This window comes from Mobula birostris, chromosome 21 (assembly GCF_030028105.1).
Source record: "Mobula birostris isolate sMobBir1 chromosome 21, sMobBir1.hap1, whole genome shotgun sequence".
NCBI lineage: Eukaryota > Metazoa > Chordata > Chondrichthyes > Myliobatiformes > Myliobatidae > Mobula > Mobula birostris.
The window spans coordinates 60,669,321-60,693,072 of NC_092390.1; the positions used below are offsets into that span (position 1 = coordinate 60,669,321).

At 40.7% G+C, this 23,752-nt stretch overlaps 1 protein-coding gene across 14 annotated transcripts in view; it reads left to right on the forward strand.

Annotated features, from left to right (window-relative positions):
• atrnl1b (attractin-like 1b) overlaps positions 1–23,752 on the forward strand; it is a 1,064,590-nt gene that overhangs the window by 1,051 nt on the left and 1,039,787 nt on the right. The gene's annotated exons all lie outside the window — the stretch shown is intronic.

Sequence of the window (23,752 nt, forward strand, 5' to 3'; positions counted from 1 at the left end):
GCTTCCTGTACAATTTGTAAATTCCAGCCTTCGGACTGTTGTATTATTTCTACCGCAGGATCAGATCTTTGCTCTTAATCATTGGTGTAAACCTGTCTTAAAGAAAGGTTGACGCAATATTTTATAATCATATTCAAAAATTTCAGCTGTATTTTTAATTTATAAAGCAGATTGTAGGTATATATTTAGGGTGTTGCAATGTGTGGAGTATTGTCAAGAAGCAAAGTAACCTTGAGTGCTATTGTGGAAATTCTATGACAAACAGTATCTTTATATTCTCTCTATGACTGCAAAGTTTTTCCGTTTGTCTCATTAGAATGGTGCTTGATTATTTTTAACACAATTACAGCCGGTTCTTTCATTGTAATCTTGAATCTATAATTGGTTGGTACCCAAAAAAACCTTCATTGAGTATGGTATAAAGGTGTTTTTTTTTCTCTCTGAAGTGATACTCTAATTGTATATTCATAGTTCTAACTATGCTAGGTATTTTAGATTGAGGGCTGAATGAATTTTTTATGTTGCTCTGAGCAAACATTGTTTATACTCAGTGAATTGACTTGAAGTGTGCAGATTATCGATGCTGCATTTTTATTCTTGTATTAGGACAATCATTCTGATTTCCCCATTGTAAGTGGTATATACTTAAGCCACATTGTGAAATGTATGCCCACAATAAGCAATAGCAAATGAGAAATATTCCTTTGATCAGTGAAAAGTGAAAACAGCTGAAACATAGGAGGTTTCATTCCTTTTGCAAGTGTGGCTGTGTTTTACTGTTTCGCACATAATTGATTTCTTACCCCCTGCTAAAATTATCTTTGCATGCTGGGCAGAGCCCTTGGGTAGTTGATTTCCAGATGACCTGCTCCAAGGGATTTGCTTGAGCTACTGCTTAGCTGAGTGCTAGAAATTCTGAACAATGTTGTCATGCCTGAATTAGTACTTTGCTTGCATTTTGCCTGATCCTGTGTTGAAGCTCCCCAAAAGCAGCTAAATAAGACATACAGCCAAGTTCTGGTACTCTTACAGAGTATTATTTTCTTTTAATTGTGCATAATGCTTGCAATTTGAAAACTATCTCTATTTCCTTCCATTTTTGACACTGGCGATGACATGCATTTGGTATTTCATCAGATTATTTTTGTCACACTAGAAAAATGGGTCAAAATATATTTCCCAACATCATAAAGGTTAAGAATAGTTGCAACTGAGTTCTGGGAATCTTCCAGTTTGAAGGGAGATAAAGAATAGAACGTGCTGTTGTGATATTTCCATTCCTGGGATGAGAACAATTGTACATTTGCTTAATTTTTTTTTGTGGCACACAGTAATAAGAATCCACTAGTCTAATACAGAAAGCAAGGTTCATTTTATTGTCAAAGTATGTGTGTATATTTCTGATATTTGTCTTCTCCAGATGGCCATGGAAACAAAACTCGCAGACCCTAGAATCCCCCACCCCCTCCCTGCAGGAAAAGAACATCAACAATAACAATCCCTGACCCCCCCCTCCCACAGGAAATAAAACAACAGCAGCAACAAAGCTATATTGTATAGCAAAACTTTATAGAAATCTTCGATTGCTTTTGCTGTAGTTTATTTTCTAAATGGTTAGGTTGCAAGGTTTCAATACAGTAGATGTGGAGAGGATGTTTCCTGTGGTGAAGGCGTCTAAGACCAGAGGACACAGCCTCAGAATAGAGGGTGTCCATGAAGAACAGAGATGAGAAGGAATTCCTTTAGCCAGAGAATGGTGAATCTATGGAATTCATTGCCACAGGTGGCTGTGGAGACCAAGTCTTTATGTATTTTTAGGGTAGATATTGATATCTTGATTAAATGAGGCATGAAATCACGTGGGGAGAAGACAGGAGATTGGGGCTGAGAGGGAAACGGACCAGCCATGATGAAATGGTGGAGCAGACTCAATGGGCCAAATGGCCTAATTTTGCTCTGATATATCTTATGGTCTTGTACGAGCAAGGGCCATGAGGTTGTGGCAATGGTTGCAATCTTTGGAAAGCATATATTAGAAAAGTATGAGACCTTTCTTGCCTTTGGGTGATTCCAGTGCAGTTTACCTTACAACTGTCTAAATGGGTTTGGCATTGGACATTTGCCTGAACCTTTTTAATGTGCAGCCTGTTTAAGATGCATGGTCCCACAAACAGCAGAGAGATGATGCTTAGTTTTCATAGTGAAATGTTGGCTGCAAAAGAAATGAAGATCAGGACAAATTGCCATGCTTCTCTTTAAATTGTGTCAAGGAGTTTTTAAAAAAAAATCCACCTGGGGCCTTAATATTCTTCTCTGAAAGATAACATCACTGACAATGCCGCCTCCGTAGTGCTGTGTTTGTGTCTGCAGAGTTCAGTTGTTCTTCAGACTGGAATAGCATAGATCCATTGTTTCAATGGGTCATATTTTAAAGTGTGATATTAAACTAATCACAAAATTGGATTGTTTGAAGCTTGTTTTGAGTTGATAAACTAAGGTGAGTTGTATGGCTTGACTTACTAAAAAATTCAGCAATATTTTTAAACCAAGTTTCTGTTCTGTGTCACTGTTGGTAGGTACTTGGTTTTTCTAGAGTTCAAGTTGTTTTCTCTTTCACCTATTCAACTACAAATATATGCTCAATGGAAATTTCGTCAAAGTATATTCTCCCCAGCCCTGTCTTAAATATTTGTAGTTAATATGTAGCCATTTTGCGCTAACAAATAATTTGCAATATCCATGGGTGTTGTTCACTTTAACTTAGGAATTTTTGTTTTTCTTCAGACTAAAACATTTGTTTTTGATATTCTTATCCTGGGTGGATGAACTTTTACATTTCTATCTATTGGTGCAATTTCACTTGGATATCTCTAATTTCATTTTGGAGCAGGATAAAATTTTCACTTCGTGAAAATAAAATGAAGTGCAGATATAGGAACTATTTGTCTTGGCTTATGAGCCCTATTGTGTGCTGTTAAATCTTCCTTGTGTCAGCAGGTAACTAACAGGCTGAGAAGCATTTTTTTTTTGTTTAACCTGCCAAACAAATTCATTTGGCTATATTTGACGAAGACAGCAAATATGCTCTTCATTTCCCAAATAATGTGATTATTTTAGGAGAGTATGTGCTATATTATAGAAAGGTGAATAATGCTGATGCACTTGGTTTTCCTGCTTTTTTTTAAGATTGTATGTGTATTTGTACAAATAATCTCTCAGTTGGGGGTGGAGTGGGTGGTGTGGTATTGATTTACATTTAACTTGCACTGTTAACTCAATGCTGTAATTCAATACAAAGTAATAGGCTTCTGCTTTCATCAGCAATTTATTGTGTGCACACATTTTGCAATGTCAGTGTGGTTTACTTTCTTAAAAGTGGACTGCCCTTGGCTTAAATGGACATTTCCCATTCAAGTTTAATTGTCATTCAACCATTATACTGGAATATAGCCAAACGAAAGTTTCTGGGCCAAGGTGCAAGTCACAGGAATATAGCACATATAATTGTGATAGCAGAAAGCCTACAGTTACAAAAAATAATAATAATCATACAGCTGAAGTCCCTGAGTGTCATGAATTGTAGATTGATGGTGCATGGATGTTGTCTTAGAGCTACGTTTCTGCATGGAACTGCTGCAGGTTTGTTCTTGCCTTTCGCAAGTGCAGTTGCAGACAAATGCAAACTAGCTCGTCTTCCACCGAGTGAACACTGGAGGGCAGGACCTTTTTGTAAGATGTTGGTGTGTTTGGAATGTAGCAGCCTATCGGAGGTCCAATGGAAGGCGTTTTTCCCTTTGTTTAAATGACTTCTTACATTGCAAGATAATGCTGCTCACGAAGAACTTCAACTACTGCAGGTCTACCCCGTCACCTAGTTGCTCATTGATGGAGGAACTGGACTGGGTGTGGACTATGTTACTGCCTGCTACAGGAAGGTATTGAAGGCGTCTGAGTTGGTGCGCGAAGGTGGCTTGCAATGTAACATCAAGTAATTGTCTTGGACGTTTCTGTAGTGAGGACCAGGCCTCAGGCCACAAGCTTGCCTGATGCTGCAGTCCAGGAGAGGAGGTGCTGGAGACAGCGTAGTGTGTCACCCATACTCGGTTGGGGGCTGGCATCTCCTGTTGGCACTACCATCCAATGTTTGGTGAAATTACAAGCTGGATTGCGCGTATATGTTTGCATATTGCTGAGAACTGCTTTTTCTTGCTGATGGCAATTTACAAGGCATGTCACTTGGGGACTTAGATTATGTATATTTTTCTGTGACGGTATGTTTACTTGTTATCTTATATGTGCTAAATGTGCCTTGTGCTGTGTATGGTTTGCACCTTGGTCCAGGAAGAATGGTATTTTGTTCTATTCATGTGTAGTTGAATGGTAATTAAACTTGAAGTCTGAAATATGAACTTGAACTTTGCTTGGGGCCACTGTGGCCACAGTGACTGAGCATGCTACATCTTACTGGATGTAACTGAGTATATGGTGTGGTGCGTAATTGAATATTAATACCGTTATTCTGAAGTGTAGTTCTGATTATGTAACAATGTTGGTCAAATCCTACAAACAGCAAGTGAAATGAATAATTGAAACTGTTTTGGTGATTGAGGGAGGAATATTGAATAAGACAGTTGCAATGGGACTTTGTATTTACTTTTTCTTAGGCCACTGAAACTATTGGCTATGGCAAGGAGGCAGCAATGCTGATAAGTAGCTCTGCATTTTGTGTTGACAACACTCTGAATCAGTGGTGCTATTGTGTACCCAGTCTTTTGATGTTATCTCTATTTTTGCACTGGTAACTCACAGTGTGGATGCTGGAGTTGCTTTTCTTTTAAGGATCAGTACAAGAAGAGTAATCTTTTATGATCCAATGTGATTCTTGACTTCTGTATACATCCCACATTAAAGAAGCAGAGCAGTGGCAGCTCAGTGAATCAAAGCCATGAATAAATCCTTACTGACTGCAAAATAATATAATGGTTGTGATTAAAATCAACTGGAAGTCCCTTGTCTTGGTTACTGACTGAAATGTGCTCTAGTTTATATTGTTATTGGAATATCTAGATTCTAATCCATGCAGTAAATGTTCTTGTTTTCCTTGCATTTCTCTGAAGGCCATTGGAACTAAATTCTTGGCTTTGTTTGCTTTGAACATATGGTGTAAAGTGAGTCTCTGGCTTCTTCCCCTTTCACTGTTTGCCATTGGACTCATTGCGAAAGGCTATCTTCCAAACACTTGACACCTGTAGATCTTCAGAGGTCAGCCCTTATTGGGCATGGTTGAGTTCTAGTTCTTTGGAAGCAAATGTTCTTAAAAATAGCTTTGTCAGTACTTTCCTCATTTAACAAAGCACTTTAAAATTTATTTTTATTAATGCAATGCTGAATACTTGTACTTTGATAATGTACTTTGAACAGTCCCTTCTGGTCCTTCGAGCTGTGTCCCCTCCAGCAACCTAATGATTTAACACTAGCCTAATCACTAGACAATTTACAATGACCAATTAAACTTCTTACCAGTACATCTTTGGAATGTAGGAGGAAAATGGAGCACCCGGAGGAAAAAAAAACAAACACACACACAAACACACACACGTGCAAACTTGCTTATAGAGGGTGCCGGAATTAAACTTCAAACAAAAAAAGGGCCCAAGTCAAAGTCAAAATTACGTTGGAGCTCACTCAGTAGTCATTCTTCCACCATCGATCTCTTCCGAACGTCACCGACCTTCGGACCCTCAGATCCCAGTCCACTCCATCCGGTGGTCTACCAGCTCTCTGCAAGCGTGTCTTCCCTCTTCGTCTCTCCTCGACAAAAGACTGCGAAAAACTCGGCTCCCAGAGGCATAAGAAAGAACAACGTTTCTCCCATTGGATAGCCACTGAATTCCAAAGTCCTGTTATCTCTAGTCATAACCCAAACATTGCTGCTACAGAGAAACCATTACCTTAACAGTGGAACATTACATAGAGGCCATTACGTTAGCCTTAGCAGTGAAACCTTACAGTGTGTTACCCTCTTCTGCTTTTTTAGATGTAATTTTAACTTTTTGTTGTGTGACCGTGATTCTATCAGGGGCATATGAAAAATGGAGATTTTTATTCCTGCAGTAAAATTTTAAGTTCTCCTTGCCAAGGTCACGCATTTCTAATTCCCTGAATTATCACTGTTGAATGAATGAGTTTAAAGAACGGCTCTGAAGGTCTGCTAGAACTTTCTTGAATAATTTAGAATAACAAACTAATTGGTTATTGCAAAATTGTGTAAAATAGGCATGAGATTACAGCTTTGAAAATCTCACAATGCTAAAATCGATTCTAAACCCTAAAGATCCAAAGTGTACCCCTGGATAAACAAGATTATACATTTCATAACTCAGAAATGGAAATCACATGGTAAAGATTAGATTAGCTTCATTTGACACATGTACATCAAAACATGCAGTGAAATGCATCATTTGGATTAATAAGACCATAAGATACAGGAGCAGAATTAGGCTGTTTGGCCAATCGAGACTGCTCCGCCATTTCACCATGGCTGATCCAGTTTTCCTCTGGCTCCAATCCCCTGCCTCCCCCATCCCTTCATGCTCTGACCAATCAAGAATCTATCAACCTCTGACCCTCTGCCTTTAAATATACTTAAAGACTTGGCCTCCACAGTTGCCTATAGTGACAAATTCCACAGATTCACCACTCTGGCTAAGGAAATTCCTACTCGTCTCCATTCTAAAGGGATGCCCCTCTATTTTGAGAAGTGTCTGGTGTTAGAATTCCCACCATCCTCTCTGCATCCACTCTATCAAGGCCTTTCGCCATTTGATAGGTTTCAGTGAGGTCACTCCTGATTCTTCTGAATTCTATTGAATATAGGCCTAGAGCCATCAAATGCTCTTTACATGACAATCTGTTTAATCCTGGAATCATTTTCGTGAACTCCTTTGAATCCTCTCCAGTTTCAGCACACCCTTTCCAAGCTAAGGGGCCCAAAACTACTCAATCCTCCAAGTGAGGCCTCACCAGTGCTTTATAAAATCTCAACATTGCATCTTATCTTATATATTTTAGTCTTCAAGTGAATGTTAACATTACATACGCCTTCCTCACCACACTCAACTTGCCTTTAGGAAAACTTGCACAAGGACTCCCACGTCCCTTTGCATCTTAGTTTTTATTGTGTTTTCTCTCCGTTTACAAAATAGTCAACCCTTTTATTTCTTATACCAAAGTCCATGACCATACACTTCCTGACATTGTAACCCATCTGCCATTTCTTTGCTTGTTCTCCTAATCGAAGTCCTTCTGTAGGCTCTCTACTTCCTCAAAACTACCTTTCTCTCCACCTATCTTCATAATGTCTGCAAACTTTGCAACAAAGCCATCAATTCCATCATCCAAATCATTGACATATAATGTAAAAAGAAATGGCCCTTAACATAGACTCCTGTGGGAGTGGAAAAGCTAGTCACTAATAGCCAATCAATCACTACTTTATTCATGCTGGTATCTTTCCTGTAATGCCATGGGCTCGTAGCTTGTTAAGCAACCTCGTCAGGCACCTTGTCAAAGGCCTTCTCAAAATCTAAGTCACAACATCAACTGATTCTCCTTTGTCTATTTTGCTTCTAATTTCTTCAAATAATTCCAACAGATTTCGGGCAAGAGGAAACTATGGCCTATTTTATCATGTGCCTCCAAGTACCCCGAAAACACATCCTTAACAATCAACTCCACATCTTACAACCACTTAGTCTAAATGGCCTATAATTTTCTTTCTTCTGCCTCTTTTTGAAGAGTGGAGACATTTGCAATTTTCCATTCTTCCAGAACCATTCTAGAATTAGTGATTCTTGGAAGTTCATTACTAGTGCCTCCACCATCTCTTCAGCCACCACTTTCAGAACTCTAGGGTGTACGCTACCTGCTCCAGGGACTTGCCTACCTTCAGACCTTTCAGTTTCCCAAGAACCTTCTCCCTAGTAATGGTACCTTCACACACTTCATGACCCCTGACACCTGGAACTTCCACCAGACTGCTCGTTAAAATACTTATTCAGTTCATCTGCAATTTCCTTGCTTTCCCCATTAGTACCTCGCCAGCATTGTTTTCCAGCAGTCCAATATCCACTCTCGCCCCTCTTTTACATTTTATCTATCTGAAGAAACTTTGGGTATCCTCCTTGATAGTATTGGCTAGTTTATAGTAGAAAGTTTGTGAACCCTTTTAGAATTTAATCTGTTTCTGCATAAATACGACCTAAAGTGATCAGGTCATCACACAAATCCTAAAACTAGACAGAAATCCTGATTAAATAAATATAACCCAGAAAAATTACACTTCATTTATTTGAGAAAAATGATCCATATTATATGTATTTGTTGGAAAAAGTATGTGAACCTGTAGGATTATCAGTACATTTAAAGTGGAAATTAGTCAGGTGTTTCAATCAATCGGATGATGATCAGGTGAGTGTGAGAGCCCTATTTAAAGAACATAAACCTGGGTCTTCACTATCAAAGTTTCATCTGCACCTCGCAGGTTTTTGGAAGTGTGCCATGCCTTAATCAAAGGAAATTTGAGAACGATAGAAAAAAAAGTTGTTGCTGCTCACTAGGCTGGAAAAAGATACAAATACTAAAGAGTTTGGGCTCCTCCAATCCACAGTCAGCCAGATGGTGCACAAATGGAGGAAATTCAACACCATTGTTACTCTCCTCAGGAGTAGTCGGCCAACAAAAATCACTCCGGAAGCAAGCATGTAATATTCCAGGAGGTCACAAGGAACCCCAAGGTAGCATCTAAGGAGCTGCAGGCCTCTCTTGCATTGACTGTCAGTGTTCATGAGTGTCATCAGGCAGACACTGAAGAACAATGGTGTGCATGGCAGGATTGCAAGGAGAAAGCCACTATTCAACGAGAAAGAACATTGCTGCCTGTCTAAAGTTTGCTAAAGACCATGTGGATAAGCCAGAAGACTATTGGAAAAATGTTATGTGGACAGATGAGTCCAAAATAGAACTTCTGGCTTAGATGAGAGTTGTTTGGCAAAAAGCAAACACTGCATTCCAGCATAAGAACCTTATCCCATCTGTGAAATATGGTGGTGGCAGTGTCATGGTCTGGGCCTGCTTTGCTGCATCAGGACCGGGATGGCTTGCCATCGTTGCTGGAACTATGAATTCTGAATCATACCAGCGGTTTTTACAGGAAAATGTCAGGGTATCTGTCCGTGAACTGAAGCTCAAGAGAAAGTGGATCATGCAACAAGACAACGACCCTAAACACAGAAGTCAGTCTACCAAAGAATGGTTAAAGCAGAAGAAATGTCACATTTTGGAATAGCTGAGTTAAAGTCCTGACTTTAATCCTATAGAAATGTTGTGGAAGGACCTGAAGCAAGCAGTTCATATAAGGAAGCCTACCAACATCCCAGAGTTGAAGCAGTTTTGGAAGGAGGAATGGTTTAAAATTCCTCCAAGCCAATGTGCAGGACTGATCAACAGTTACTGAAAACAATTGGTTTGAGTTATTGCCGTACAAAGGGGGTCACATCAGGTTACTGAAAGCAAAGGTTCGCATATATTTTCCAACAAATACATGTAATATTGGATAATTTTGCTAATAATCTAAAAAAAAGTAAACATTTTTTGTGTTATTTATTTAATTGGGTTCTCTTTATCTAGTTTTAGGACTTGCCTGAGTTTTTGCCTGTCCTTTTGATACAGTGTGTATCTTTGGACTTAAAGCTCCCAGCTGTAATCTTCTTTCAGTCCTGATTCAGTGATGCCTACAACATCATCCATGCCAATCTGTAACTGTGTGACATGTTTATTGACCTTATTCCATTCACTGCATGCATTCAAATATAAAACCTTCAGAACTGTATTTACCTTTTTCAATTTTGTCCACCTTTTATGCTGCAATTCATCTGGTTGACTGCAATATTGAAAAGGAAGCTGGAAAATGCATGTAATAAGGGTAATGTCACAATTGTAATGGGGGGCTTCAATATGCAAGGGGATTGAGAAAATCGGGTTGGTGTCGGATCGCGAGAGAGGGAATTTGATGAATGACTATGAGATGGCTTTTAAGAGCAGCTTGTGCTTGAGCTTACTCTGGGAAAGGCCATCTTGGATTGGTGGTGTGTAATGGCCCAGATATTAGTTGGGAACCTAATGAAAAGTAACACCGCATACAGTGGCCATGTTGTGTGCTCTGTTCCAACTTTATAGTGTTACGTACCAGCAGCAATAGATATGAAATTAAGTCGGGTTTTTATAGATAAACAATGAAATTTATTAACCTCTACTCAGAAACGTAGAAAAGTAAACAAACGACTAACTTAAATGGAAGTTAACGGTGTTATGCATCTATAGCTATCAAACAGTCATACTTAGAGACAATTCTTAACAGATCTTACTCAAGCACAGTCTTAAGGTGGTAGTTTAAGAAGTCCAAATGATTCATGGAATAAGTGAGAGGAGCGACTTCCCGAAGCAGCGATAATGCGATTCTTGAAGAAACCGTTGATGCCGATCCCAGCCGAGAAGTACCTTTTCCGAAGAGACTATGAAGAGTGAGTTTTCTCAAAGTAGCTGACCTTTCGCCAGAGTGGTCACCACACAACACCCAAACCATGTAAGGGTTAACATAAGTGCATGCCATGTATGGATTGTACCAAGTGTCAGTCACACCCGAAATACACCGAATGCCGCTGATTAACCCCAATCCTTTGGGTTCATTCGACTCGCTCTCGCTCTCACGACGATTGCGTAATCACCAACTGTGACCCCCCCCCCAACAAAGTGACTCCCAGCAATCGGTGGTCCCCCTTTTTATACCAGTGGGATATGCCATCATGTGAGGCTCACAGGTAACAAAAGTCGTGGGACACTCACAGGAATCGATACTCCTGGGAATCACGAGACACTCACGGGAATCGATACTCAAGGGAATCATGAGACACTCACAGGAATCGATACTGCGGACAGGTAACAATAGTATACTTTTAATTTCTGCGGTTTCCTTAGGCAGTAATCATAATATGACTGAATTTGTACTGTAATTTGAGAGGGAGAAGCACAAATCACATGTATCAGTATCACAATGGAATAAAGGGACTTACAGATGCATGAGAGAATCTTGCCCAGGAGGATTGGAAGGGGATATTGGTGGGGATGATGGCAGAGCAGAGATGGCTGAAGTGAGTGGGAAGTTGGTTGATTGGGAAGCTTTTAAAATCCAACAAAAGACAAATTTAAAAAAAAAGCTATAAGAAAGGAAAAGATGAAATATGAGGGCAAACTAGCCAATAATATAAAGCAGGATACCAAGTGTATTTTTTCCTCCAATTATATAAAGAGTAAAAGGGAGGTGAGAGTTGATATTGGACCACTGGAGAATGATGCTGGTGAGGTGGTAATGGGGGACAAAGAAATGGCAGATGAACTTAATGGGTACTTTGCATCTGTCTTCACTGTGGAAGACACCAGCAGTGTGTCAGAGGTCTGTGAGTGTTGGGGAGCAGGAGCCAGTGCTGTTGCTATTACAAAGGAAACTCAAAAGGTCTTAAGGTGGATAAGTCACCTGGGTCAGATGGACTACATCCCAGAGTCCTGAGAGAGGTTGCTGAATAGATAACAGATGCATTTGTCATGATCCTTCAAGAATCAGTTGATCCTGGCATGGTTGCGGAGGACAGGAAAATTGCAAGTGTCAATCCACTCTTTAAGAAGGGAATGAGGCAAAAGAAAAGCTAACTAGCCTATAATTTTCTAACCTCAGTGGTAGGGAAAGTGATGGAGTCTGTTATTAAAAATGGGGTTTCCGGGTACTTGAAGACTAATGATAAAATAAGCCAAAGTTATCATGGTTTCTGTAAAGGGAAATCTTGCCTGACAAACCTGTCAGAGTTCTTCGAGGAAGTAACCAGCAAAGGAGAGGTTGTGGATGTCATTTACTTGGATTTTCAAAAAGCATTTGATAAGGTGCGAACGTGAAGATGCTTAGCAAGATAAAATCCTATGGCGTTACAGGAAAGATACCAGCATGGATAGAGGAATGGCTGACAGTCAGGAGGCAGCGAGTGGGAATAAAGGGAGCCTTTTTTTGCTTGGCTGCCAGTAACTAGTGGTGTTCCTCAGGGGTCAGTATTGGGACTGCTACTTTTCACATTGTTTGTCAATGGATCTATGGTTGAGAGGGTGAACAGCTTTAAGTTCCTTGGCATAAACATCACCGAGGATCTCATGTGGTCTGTACATACCGGCTGTGTGGTAAAAAAGGTACAAAGCACCTCTTTCACCTCAGATGGTTGAAGTTGGTATGGGCCCCCAAGTCCTAAGAATTTTCTATAGGGGTGCAATTGAGAGTATCCAGACTGGCTGCATCACTGCCTGGTATGGGAATTGTACTTTCCTCAATTGCAAGACTCTGCAGAGAGTGGTGCGGACAGCCCAGCACAACTGTAGATGTGAATTCCCCACTATTAAGACATTTACAAAGACAGGTGTGTAAAAAGAGCCCGAGGGATCCTTGGGGACCTGAGTCACCCCAACCACAAACTGTTCCAGCTGCTTCCATCCGGGAAACGGTACTGCAGCATAAAAGCCAGGACCAACAGGCTCCGGGACAGCTTCTTCCACCAGGTCATCAGAATGATTTATTCATCCTGATGCAACTGTATTTCTATATTATATTGACTGTCCTGTTGTACATACTATTTATTATAATTACTATAAATTGCACAGTTAGACAGACATAACATTAAAATTTTTACTCATGTATATGAAGACTGTAAGTAATAAAGTCAATTCAGTTATTTAGATAATGGAATTGATGTCTCTGTGGCAAACTTTCTGAAAATGCAGATGAGCAAGCAGGCTAAGAGATCCTCTTTGGACCAAAACTGAGGAGTGGCTTCTATGACTTCTCTGTATTTTTATCTTGTACTTTGGTTTTATCTTTATTTGTATTGCACTGTATGTACTGCTGGTATCATTGGTCTGGATCAGGACAAGAGGATGGGCTATGCAGTTTTATTCAGGTCAGCATACATAATAAGTATTGTCGCTTGTGCACATTAAATGGATGGGCAAAGGATACTAGTTAGAAGCTGAAACCAGTCAAAGCAAAAAAAAAAGCCTAATTTTCAATATGATTATAGCTAACTCGTTTAAGCTTCTAACTAATATACTTTTTCTAGTTCATGGGAATTGAATTTGTTTTGAAGATCCTTTGTTTTAAAAAAAAATAATCTGACAGAATTTACTCCCAAAATGTGCTTCATTTCAAATAATTGCTTATAATCTGTTTTGGAGTGATCTGTCTCTCTCCCTCAATGCTGTTGGGAATAGCGCCAGAGCAAGATTTAATTGATGTGGATATAATATTTATGATGTGTGCTAGTTTCTATTTGTAGATCTGATTGCTCTTTTTGGTATTATTTTTGGGTGATTTTTAAATTGGGTGGTCTGTAGATAATGAACACTGAGCTGAACAGTACTGACATAAGTCTTTTGATTTTGAGTTTTATATTCTGTGTTTTCACTCATTTTCTTTGTTGCCATTTGCGCAATATTTTTTTGCGCATGTGGGGGTAGCGTGGTTGATATTTCTCTTTGAATGGGTTCGCTCTATGGTTTTTTGTTTTGTGGCTGTCTTTGGGGAAAACAGATTTCAGGGTTATATATTGCACACATACTTTGATAAGTATACTTTGAATCTTGTTAGCTGTAGGTATCTTCTCCTTAGTTTGGAGAGGAGACTTGCCAATGTGAAATATTGATTGACACTCTTCAGTAAAGAAACTAAAGTTAGCCTTAAAATGTAGGTTGATGCAATATTTCTCTAAAGTGAAGGTACTAGTGCAGAATTGTAATTGGGGTAAAAAAAAAACTCTAGGTCTTAAGTCAAAGATTCCAGAATTAATACTCATAATATTCCATTTTACAGGGAAGGTGTAGTAGTTTAAAAGTTCTAGTAAGCTCATTGCAGATAACAGAAGCTATATTACAATTTTATGAATTCAAAATAAATTAAATAGAACACCTGGAAAGTTTTTAAAAAAAACAAACTTTGTTTTGTAGTAGGAGCATTGTATTAGATTCTGAATAATTTATTCAATCCATAAAGCATAAATATATGATGTACTTGCACCTGTATTTTAGAAGTGTGGCTATTTTAATTTCCTAAGCTCTGTCTTGTAATTTTGATTCTATTTTCTTTCTTGTAACTAGATCAATATTTGAGTTCTTCCTGATTTGGTCACCTTGGTGACAGATTCTAATGTCCACTGACATCTTCTATTAAGCCCATTGACTCTCATAACTACCTCGACAATACCTCTTCCCACCTTGCCACATAAAAAATGCCATTCCCTATTCCTAGTTCCTTCATCTCTGCCGCATCTGCTCCCAGGATGAGGCTTTCCGTTCCAGGACATCTCAAATGTCCTCTTTCTTTAAGGATCGTGGTTTCCCTTCTGCCGTCGTCAATGATGTCCTCACCGGCAGCTCCTCCATTTCCTGCACTTCGGCCCTCACCCCATCATCCTGTCACCACAACAGGGGCAGAGTTCTCCTTGTCCTCACCTACTACCCCACTAGCCTCCAGATCCAGTGCATTATCCTCCACAACTTCTGCCACCTTCAACAGGACTCCACCACTAAGCACATTTTTCCCTCTCCACCCCTCTCCGCTTTCCGCAGGGTTTGTTCCCTCCACGACTTCCTGGTCCACACGTCCTTCCCCACGGATTTCCCACCTGGCATTTATCCCTGTAAGCGTAAGTGCTACATCTGTCCCTACACCTCCTCTCTTGCCACCATTCAGGGTGCCAAACAGTCCTTCCAGGTGAGGCAACACTTCACTTGTGAGTCTGTTAGGGTGACCTATTGCATCAGGTGCTCCCGGTGCGGCTTCCTCTACATCGGTGAGACCCGACGCAGATTGGGGGACCGCTTCATTGAGCACCTCCGCTCCATCTGCCACAACAGACAGGATCTCCCTGTTGCCACCCACTTCAACTCTGCTTCACATTTCCATTCAGATACGTCCATACATGACCTCTTGTACTGCCATGATGAGGCTAAACTCAGGTTGGAGGAGCAACACCTCACATACCGTCTGGGTAGTCTCCAGCCCCTTGGCATGAACATTGAATGCTCTAACTTCTGGTAATTCCCTTCCCCTCCCTTCCCCCATCCCAGTTTCACTCTACCCCCTCCCCCAGCTGCCTATCACCTCCCTCATGGTTCCGCCTCCTTCTACTACCTATTGTGCTTTCCCCTATTCCTTCTTCATCTTTCCTGCCTTTCCCCTCCCCCACCCCTTTATCTTCCCCCCTACTGGTTTTTCACCTGGCACCTACCAGCCTTCTCCTTCCCACCCTGCCCCCCACTTTCTTTATAGGGCCTCTGCCCCTTCCCTCTTCAGTCCTGACAAAGGGTTCCAGCCTGAAACGTTGACAGATCGTTTCCATGGATGCTGCCCGAACTGCTGAGTTCCTCCAGCGTGTTGTGAGTGTTGCTTTGACCCCAGCATCTGCAGAGTATTTTGTGTTCTGATGTGAATTCTTCCACTTCCACTTCTAATGTCCTTCCGTTCCCCCCCACCCCACTGTTTTCTACTAAAGCCCTAGGTTATTTCATTGAAATATGAATTCTGGAGGTGCCCATGTTTATTGTGAAAGATGCTCAACAAATATTTCATAGTTAATTTGAAATGGGGTTGAAGATGAATTATAAAAAAAAATTGTGCTGCTTGGCAATCATAAAATACATCAAAGTTCAAAGTAAGTTTATTATCAAAGTACATACATGTCACCAAGCACAACCCTGAGATTCACTTTTTGCAGGCGTATCGGGTAAATTCAATAAATATAATAGAATCAATGGAAGACCCCACTCAACAGTGTGCAGGAAACAACTGTGCAAATACAAAATGAAGAAATAATAATAAATAAGCAATAAATAACAACATGAAATGAGTCTTTGAAAGTCAGGTTGTGGGAACATTTCAGTGATGGGGTAGGTGAAGTTAGACTTATTGTCATAGAGAAATACAGCACAGAAACAGGCCCTTCAGCCCAGCTAGTGCATGCCAAAACCATTTAAACTGCCTAGTCCCATTGACCTGCACCGGGATCAGAGCCCTTCCCTATCCCTACTGTTCATGTATCTTTCCAAGCTCCTCTTAAGAAATCGAATCCTTATACTGGCAGCTCATTCCACACTCTCACGACCTTCTGAGTGAATTAGTTTCCCCTCATGTTCCCTTTAAACTTCTGTCCTCTCACCCATAATCCATGACCTCTGTATTCCTACCCAGCCTCAGTGGGGGAAAAAGCCTGCTTTCAACCTTGTTTACATCTTTCCTGTAGATAGGTGACCAAAACTGCACACAATACTCCAAATTATGGCTCATCAAAGTCTTATACAACATCTACATAACATCCATCTTCTGTACTCAAAACATTGATTTTTGAAGACCAATGTGCCAGTCCCATTCCCAATCTGATATGTCTATCCACGGCCTCCTCTACTGTCAAGATGAAATCACACTCAGGTTGGAGGAACAACACCTTATATTCTGTTTGGGTAGCCTCCAACCTGATGGCATGAACATTGACTTCTCTAACACTCTGTTAATGCCTCACCTCCCCTTCGTACCCCATCCCTTCCTTCCTTCCTTCATTTATTTAATTTTTTTTCTCTTTTTTTTCCTCCCTCTGTCTCTCTCACTATAACTCCTTGCCCATCCTCCGGGCTCCCCTCCCCCTTTCTTTCTCCCTAGGCCTCCCGTCCCATGATCCTCTCCCTTCTCCAGCCTCATTTCCCTTTTGCCAATCAACTTTCTAGCTCTTAGCTCCATCCCTCCCCCTCCTGTCTTCTATCATTTCGGATCATTTTGGTGCCACTGCAAATTTGCTGATCCAGATCATTTATATAGATGACAGACAATAAAGGACCCAGCACCGATCCCTGTGGCACATCACCAGTCACAGGCCTCCAGTCAGAGAGGCAGCCATCTACTACCATTCTCTAGCTTCTCCCACAAAGCCAATGTATAATCCATTTTTCTACCTCATCCTAAATACTGAGTGAGCTTCTTGACCAACCTCCAGGACCTTGCTAAAGTCTGTGTAAACAACATCCACTGCCTTGCCTTCATCCACTTTCTTGGTAACTTCCTCAAAAAATTCTTAAGATTAGTAAGACATGACCTACCATGCATGAAGTAATGCTGACAACTATCTTTAATCAGTCCATATCTATTCAAATACTTGTATATTCGGTCCCTTGGAACACTTTCCAATAACCTTATTATAACTGGCGTAAGACTCATCAGCCTATAATTTCCTGGTTTCTGTTTTGAGCCTTTTTAAAAAAAATCGCGGAACAACATTGGCTATCCTCCAATCCCCTGGTTCCTCTTATGTGACTAAGGATATTTTAAATGCCTCTGCTAAGGCCCAGGTAATTTCTGCACTTGCCTCCTGTAGAGAATACCCTGTTAGGCCCTGAGGATTTATCCAGCTTGATTTGCCTTAGGGTAGCAAGCACTTACACCTCTGTCATCCGTACAGGGTCCATGAAGTTGATTGCCACTTCGTCTCACTTCTGTAAACTCTGTATCCATCTCCCATGTAAATACAGGTGCAAAGAATGCATTTAAGATCTCCCCCTCTCTTTTGGCTCCACACATAGGTTATCTATAGCATCCCTAAGGATTCTCCTTTGCCTTGTCTGCTAGAGCAATTTCATGCCTTTTAGTCTTCCTGAATTCTTAAGAGTTCTCTTGCATTTCTTGTACTCCATAAGCACCTCATTTGTTCCTACCTGCTATGCACTCCCCCCCCCATTAACCAGGGCTTTAGTCAGCATGCTAAATCTGTGGAATTTGTTGCCATGAGCCGCTGTGGAGGCCAAGTCATTGGGTGCATTTAAGGCAGAGCTAGATGGGTTCTTGATTAGCCGGGGCATCAAAGGGTATGGGGAGAAGGCAGGGGAGTGGGATGACAGGAGGAATTGGATTAGCGCCTGATTGAATGGTGGAGCAGACACGATGGGCTGAATGGCCCTACTTCTGCTCCTATATCTTACGGCCTTGTGGCTTCAGTATCTCTTAAACCAAGATTCCCTATACTTATTATCTCTGCCTTTTTTTCTGATGGGCACATACAGCTTTGTACTCTCAAAATTTTGTTTTTAAAGGCCTCCCGCTTATCAAGTGCACCTTTGCCAGAAAGCAACCTGTCCCAACCCACTTTTGCCAGGTCATTTCAGATACCATCAAAGTAGGCTTTTCTCCAATCTAGAATCTCATCCCACTGGTTCAAGCTTGATGGTTAAGAATGTTCCTGAACCTGGAGTGTGAGTCCAGGGGCTCCTGTACCACCACCTTGATGGCAGCAGGGAGAAGAGAACATGTGCTGGGGGGCAGGGGGGTTCCCCTGATAATGCATTCTGCTTTCCTGTGATAACATGTGTGTGCAAGTGCTCAATAGTGGGGAGGGCTCTACCTGTGATGAACTTAGCTGTATCTACTACTTTTGTAGGATTTTATGTTCAAGGGCATTCAGCATTCAAGTCCAAAATCCATTAACAAAATGCACAAAATGCTGGAGGAACTCAACATATCATGCAGCATCTATAGAGTGGAGTAAATAGTTAATGTTTCAGGCTGAGACTGTCACCAAAGTGCATTTTTTTTTTTGAAGTCCTGTTGTAAGTGGACAGATGGATCCAGAAGGTTTTTTAAAATTCAAAGTTCTTTACAGTTGCAAGGACTTTTATTGATATTTTGTCTATAAATTGCAGTTGTTGCAAATTGATATCGCTCATATTTTTAGCAAAAACTAAATCATATCAGACAGTATCCTAATATTGCTATTTCATTTGTATTGTAAAAATTAAATTTTAATTAATGTTTTTATGCAGTTTGTCCAAAACACAAGTGAAAGGAGCTTTAAGATTTCTGAACAAAAATGTGAAGTTCAAATGTTGAATTTCTGTATTATGGCAATGCTGAGAAAGCATTAAACTTGTACAGGTGCAATTATGGGTGCAAGGGTTGACCTTAACTTTGAAAGAAATATCAAAACAATAGCAGCTCTATAAGTTTTCACTTGTAATACATAGTTATTGCACTAGAGTGGTTTAGAAAATCACCATGGTAATAATGTGATCACAAGGGTAGCAATAAATTTGCATCTTGTGTGGAAATATCATGTAGAAAGCATGATACCTGGCATGTTTATGGTACTGTAGCCCTCTCCTCCTCATGAGACATTACTGATACAAAATTTACCTTTTATTTCAGTACTCTAGGATCAATTTCACCTTTAGAAATCTACTGGCTTTCTGTAATGACTTTTTAACAACACGATGAGGTTAAGATGCAACTTTTTGGATGCAACTAGTAACATTTCAGTTTGATTTTTACACTTGCTAAAGACAACAGAGCATGTGTATCTAGTCTTCATCTTGTCATACCATTATTTTGACTGGTGGTTACTACTGATCTGAAATGCATCAGCGCTTTTGCTTTTGATGTTTTATACAGTAATAGATTTATTGTTAAACATATTTTAAAATACTTATCATTGAGCAGTTTACTATTCTAATATGGTGTGAGCAGAATTATCTGCAGCTTAATGTGAAAAAGACTAAGGAGCTGGTGGTAGACCTGAGGAGAGCTAAGGTACCGGTGACCCCTGTTTCCATCCAGGGGGGTCAGTGTGGACATGGTGGAGGATTACAAATATCTGGGGATATGAATTGACAATAAACTGGACTGGTCAAAGAACACTGAGGCTGTCTACAAGAAGGGCCAGAGCCGTCTCTATTTCCTGAGGAGACTGAGGTCCTTTACCATCTGCCAGACGATGGTGAGGATGTTCTACGAGTCTGTGGTGGCCAGTGCTATCATGTTTGCTGTTGTGTGCTGGGGCAGCAAGCTGAGGGTAGCAGACACCAACAGAAACAACAGACTCATTCGTAAGACCAGTGATGTTGTGGGGATGGAACTGGACTCTGATGGTGGTGTCTGAAAAGAGGATGCTGTCCAAGTTGCATGCCATCTTGGACAATGTCTCCCATCCACTACATAATGTACTGGGTGGGCACAGGAGTACATTCAGCCAGAAAGTCATTCCACCGAGATGCAACACAGAGCGTCATAGGAAGTCATTCCTGCCTGTGGCCATCAAACTTTACACCTTGGAGGGTCAGACACCCTGAGCCAATAGGCTGGTCCTGGATGTATTTTCTGGCATAATTTACATATTACTATTTAATTATTTATGGTGCAACTGTAACGGAAACCAATTTCCCCCGGGATCAATAAAGTATGACTATGACTACTATGTGTATGATGTAACAGTACAGAGTAGGAAGAGGCCCTTCAAGCTATGATGTCTGTACTAAACATGATGCTAAATTAAACTAATCCCATCTGCCTCTGCACGATCTATTACCGTATTTTAGTTGTCTGTTTTCTCCCAAAAGTATTTAGCAATCAAAGTATTACTTGTTATGAGGAAATTTTATTGCATTCTTGATCTGAAATAGTTGTTTTGTGATCTCCATGAAAGCCATATTGGGGCAATGGATAACACACCATGAACATGCAAATTTTCCTTCTTGACTTTAGGTTATTCTTAAACAATAGGTTTAGTTTCTAGGAGCCTTTAGTACATTCTAGAGGGTGAAATTGAAGGAGTGTTATATCGTTGAGTTGCTAGTTTGTGCTGATGTCTAAGATAAATGTGCCTGTTTAGGTGAATGCAAAGATTTCTCATGTATTGATCCTTTTTCTAGTCCTTTCTCAGCTACATATTAGTCGAAGGATTATCATGAATTATTGAGAGGACAACAAGAAATCTGAAGTGTCATGGTTACTGCATTAACTCAGATGTGAGCAGTGGTAGCAAAGATTCTGTGTCTGGACATTCTTGAAAAATGTGACCTGCATTGATATGTTTTAGCACATCTATTGTATTTGATTTGAAGTTTGATGTTTTGTATCATTTTCCAATATAGGCCTGTGTTGATTAAGTGGAGAGATTGCAAGTGTGACTACATTTTTGTGGCAAAATGACTGGTATACAAGGTCATGAGATGAGAGGATACAGTTTTGTTTAATATGTTAGCCTCCAGTCATGCATGGCTAATCTGGAATCTGCATGCAGTGAATTGGATTAGTTTGGTAAGAGGTCAGGTACAGTTGTTGTGCATGTGATCTTTATCAGAATCTGGTTTAATATCACTGGCATATGTCATGAAATTTGTTAACTTTGTGGCAGCAGTACAATGTAAAACATGATAGGAAAAGAGAACTGAATTGCTGTATATGTGTGTGTGTGTATATATAGTATGTGTGTATGTATGCACACATGTACACATGTGCACACACATCAATGTGGTGGGTCTAGGTGAGGTCCTCGGAGATATTTACACCTAGGAACTTGAAATTGCTCACTCTCTCCACTACTGATCCCTTTGAGGACTGGTGTGTGGGATTGCCTTTGTAAATTTTTGGTAATATAGTGAGATGGAAAGCCAAGTCTGTGCGGTTTCAGGTTTAAACATGCAACTTCTGTGTATTGGTCAATGTGCATGAGTACACACATCATGGTAAGTCTGTTTCATGATGTTTGTCATGAAAAGCAGTTTCACTGTGATGTATTCTGAAATGGAGTGTTCTGATTAAGGGAAGATTAGAGCCCATGGGTTTGTTTTCCTTGGAGTGGAGGAGTCTGAGTCGGTAATTCTAAAGCTATTCAAGGAAGATAAAGGTCATAGACATTGGCAGGAAATACTTCCCTGTAACAAGTTTTTTTTTTAAAGAACAGAAGGATGCAAGTTTAAGATAATAGGAAAGATACTAGCATGGAAAGAAGATTGGCTGACTGGCAGGAGGCAAGAGTGGAATAAAGGGGGCCTTTTCTAGTAGGTTGCTGGTATCTAGTGGTAATCCGCTGGGGTCGGTGTAGGTACTGCTTCTTTTCACATTATATGTCAATGATTTGCATGAGAATTGATGGTTTGTGGCCAAATTTGCAGCCTATATGAAGCTGGATGGAGGAGGATGTAGTGTTGAGGAAGCGGAGTCTGCAGGAGGAACTAGACTAATTAGGAGAGTGGCAGATGGAATATAGTGTAGGGATGTATATGGTCATCTACTTTGGCAGAAGGAATAAAGGCATAAACTCATTTAGAAAAGTTGAGAAAATTCAAAATTCCGAGATGCAAAGGATCCTTTTGAAACCTGTTGAATATTGAAAGATCTGGCTGTAGTGGATGTGGATAAGATGTTGCCTATAGTAGGTGAGTCTAGGACCAGAGGGCACAGCCTCAGGATGGAGGAGCATCATTTAGAGCAGATGAGGAATGTTTTTTGGCCAGAGTGTGGTGAATCTGTGGATTTGTTGCCATGGAAGGTTATGGAGGCCAAGTCATTGAGTATATTTAAAGTGGCGGTGGCTGGGTTCTTGATTAGTCAGGGTGTCAAAGGTTACATGGTGAAGGCAGGAGAATGGGATTGAGAGGGATAATAAATCAGCCATGATGGAATGGTGAAGAAGACTCAACGGGCTGAATGGTCTAATTCTGCTCCTGTGTTTTATGGTAGATTAATAATGGAAGAGATTTATAGAGAATTTTTGCTTCAACCAGAGTGACTGGAAACTGGAACACATTGGATGGTGGAAGTTCAAAGGTTCAAAGGTCCAATTTAATGTCAGAAATGTATACAATATACATCCTGAAATGCTTTTTCTTAACAAAGATTCACGAAAACAGAAGTGCCCCAAAGAATGAAGGACAGATAAACATAAGAACCCCAAAGCCCCCCCACTCCACCAGCTTCCCTCCTGCACGTAAGCAGCAGTGAGCAGCAATCCCCCCTCCCCCCCACTGGCAAAAAAAATAGCAAGTATTGGCACTGTCACCAAGTATTCAAGTGTGAGCAAAGCAATAGCAAAGACTCAGACTTGCAGTTACTCCAAAGACTTCACGTTACTCCTGGCGTTTGACATACCACAGATTCTCTCTCTCTCCCTAATAAGGGAGAAAAAGGTGTGTCTGTTTTTTTTCCCCAGTGAGTGGGGAGGCATAATAAACAACTTGCTGGTTTACGATGTTAAAAGTCCATTACGTCGCTTTTTTTGAGCTCTGTGCTGAAGATCGCAAAGATCCCGGGTCTTTGGGCCCACAGCAGGTATCCCAACTCCCTCGACGACACATGGGTCTCCTGCCGTAACACCGACCCTCGAATTGCTCATCTCCAGAGTCCTGAGATCTTAGGCTTCCAAATTTGAGCCGGACTCTTAGGCCAAACCCTTGGCGTGCCGAACAACGGTCAGTCCTGAAACCCCGAGAACGGGTCCCATTCCCGCAAAGAACTGAAGTCAGCGTGTAACTTCAGGTCATGGGCTTCAAAAGAACCTTGAAAGGGAAAAGTAAAGATATTAAAGATGGAAATGGAGCTGTTTCTGAAGCTGCAAGCAGAAGAGTCGCCGTTTAGCACCATATTAACTTCGCTCCACCTCTCGACGGAAGTGGGTACTTGTACAACATTTAAGTATCTTCACCACTTCATCAGTGAATCTGCTGGGGTTGTCTATTGTGTCTGGTGCTCCAAATGCAGCCTTCTCTACATTCGTGAGACCCGTTGTAAATTAGGTGTCCACTTTGTTGAGCACCTCCACTCCATCTGCCAAAAATAGAATTTCCCAGTGGCCAA